This window comes from Lemur catta, chromosome 24 (genome assembly GCF_020740605.2).
Source record: "Lemur catta isolate mLemCat1 chromosome 24, mLemCat1.pri, whole genome shotgun sequence".
In the NCBI taxonomy this organism is placed as follows: domain Eukaryota; kingdom Metazoa; phylum Chordata; class Mammalia; order Primates; family Lemuridae; genus Lemur; species Lemur catta.
In genome coordinates, this window is record NC_059151.1 from 15997166 (window position 1) to 15999758 (window position 2593).

Consider the following 2593-nt stretch of genomic DNA (forward strand, 5'->3'; position numbering starts at 1 on the left):
TGCAGTGTCCTCCCCTCATCATCCTACTTCACAGTGTCTCACCATCACCTCCTCCAGGAAGCCTTCCCTGAGTGGCTCCCCAGGGAGAACCCCAGTCATCTCCCCAAGGCAGCCCACTTGTCTTCTGTTACTTTTGTGGGTTCCTTCTATTCTCAAGCGTAAGTGTAGTCTTAGAACAGTGACTAAGTGATCTCCTCAGAAAAGCCCAGCGCCCCTGAGGCCGTGCCCCATGTTTGAGGAATGTTCTTTGATGCTGAGAGTATCCACAACCAGCCCTACAGAAGTGCTGCAGTCCCTGAGTTCTGTGTGCCTGGAGATGCCTGCCTGGCTGTCACCCATGCATGTGTGTTCCCCCAGCAGCATGACTGTGCCTCCTTCCACCACCCAGCATCAGCATCGGTGGGAGGGGAGCTCATCTTTTTACCACTATTAACCAAAGTTGTTTCTCTTTTTATAACCTATTATTTCAGACAGACTGGAAATAACAAGATTTTATCTTTTTTTTCTGCACAGGATGATGCTTCACAAAAGTAGTTTGAAATTCCATCCATTCAAGTTTTATGCATTTTTTATTCATTTAAAAAGGGATTGTTCAGAGGAAAGAAATTATTTTCACCAATTTCAGAACTGGTGGAGATTGGCTGTTTCACAGTAGCAGACAGTGCAACCAGTATCTGCCAATGGAAGTTCTCTGTAAACACGTCCTTCCCTGTTCCGGTAAACAAGTCCCTTGTGTCTCGTGTCACCCCACTCCTCTTGCCCATAAGAATCGTAAGTCTCCCCACAGAGTCTGAGCCCATAACATAGTAATCAGCACAACTTAGGGCTGGGGTGCTGTAGCTGTTAGCATAGGAATCGCAGCTCTGTTCATCATCAGTGGTGCCGTCTCCATCACCTTAGTCATATTGTCCTTATTTCTCTTACATTGGGGGTGGTGGTGGAGATCCCCACCCAGCTGGGGACACTCCTCTTGATCTTGGAGTGAGAAGTCCTCTTTTGCAACTCACTGGCTTTGGAGTGGAAAGGATTCTCCTAGGAGTTGGTGTCCCTCTTGGTACACGAACTCCACCAGCTGGGCCGCGACTTCTCCCCTTCCTCTGGTAATTGCTGGGGTTGGTACATCTCTTGTATCCAAGGCGGGTTTCCCTCCAACCACTGGAAGATCTGCATCTTCTGAACCATCATTCAAATGTATTAATTCCTGGAGCTGTACTTGCCTCACCTCATCATTATAGTCAGGGATGAGAAACTTTTTTGAGTTTTCTGAAAACGTGTCATCCAGGCATAAGCTTCTGTAGGCACTTCAATGACAGAACATGGAGATGGAAGTACTTTGAAGTACTTTGGTTCTCCACTTTTCCTCAAATCTTCCTCCTTCACCTCGTCTTTCATGGAACCTTTTCCAAGTATGGACATTTTTGTCAAAGTTTCTTCTTGTAAACACTTCAGAAACTTGCCATGTGGGCCCAAAAGTTTCCCCACAAGGTTGAACTTAAGGAACTGTTTTAGAGGAGTTAACACTGTGTTCCGGCTTCATGTTCTTGTTAATCACCACCTCAATGTACTTTTCTTCACCTTTGCTCTCTCCTTTTTGACACCCCCAGCCACAGGGCGTGCTTTGAAGGAGGGGTCCAGGGAGTCCCTCCGGCCATCAGCTTGGCCAGACACTTCTCTAAGCTCACTGGCTGCCCAAAGCTCAGCCTGGAAGGGAGCGGGCAGCAGCGGCTCAGCAACCTCCAAGCCGCCCCCCGTGCCAGTAGCAGAGAGACTGGCCACCTGCCATAGAAGCGGCCAAGCCTGCTGGACAGCCAGGCAGGTGTGGCTGCACAGAGGCTGGCAAGGGCTGCTCAGCCTCGATCCCCAGTGGCAGCCGAGGGCCAGCACTGGAGACCCCTGCCTATGGACTCTGGGTGAGGAGGAGCAGGCACAGGCTGTGTGCATTCAATCAGGCTGCTGGGCCATAGGCCCGGTGGGTGGCACACTGGGAGATGCTGAGGCTGCCCGGGGCGAGCCCAGCCAGCCCGCGCAGGTGCATGACATGCGGGCGGTGGGGACAGAGCAGCCCCAACCGGCCACGCATCCAGAGGAGCTTGGTGGAGGGGACGCTTTGTCCGTTGGCAGTTGTGCGCATGCGCAGTGACATCACATTCTGATGCACATGCGCACTTGCTTTAACGGCTGTGCTTGGCTGTGCTTGGCTGTGCTTGGTGCTGCTTGGCTCTTCCTGGCAGTTTATTCCTGTCAGTCGTTAGAAACCGAGATTTTCCTTGGAGGTCGTGGTCAGATCGGGTTGTCTTGATTGTACTGGGCTCCCCAGGCAGGGAATAAGCAAGGGGGTGGGGTGGGAGGTGGGGGTGAGCTGAGGTTCCTGTGAAGCCCGAAGCCGCCACCATGAGGAAGATCTTTTGCTTCGGGAGAAAGAAGGTTGGGCCGCCCTCCGGCCCCTCCAGCAACCATGGCGAGACCAGGGTGGGCCTGGAAGGCGAGGCTGGTGACAGCGCCTTCCTACAGCCATGGTACCACATCCGGGAAAAAGATCTCAGCAAAATTCACCAAGCTGCCAGTGCTGGTGACTTAGGGAAATTGGAGCGGA

General features: G+C 52.3%; 1 pseudogene; it reads right to left on the bottom strand.

The window, feature by feature from the left end:
- Nucleotides 1-621: 621 nt before the first annotated feature.
- LOC123627280 lies at nt 622-2131 on the bottom strand (annotated as a pseudogene).
- Nucleotides 2132-2593: the final 462 nt, after the last annotated feature.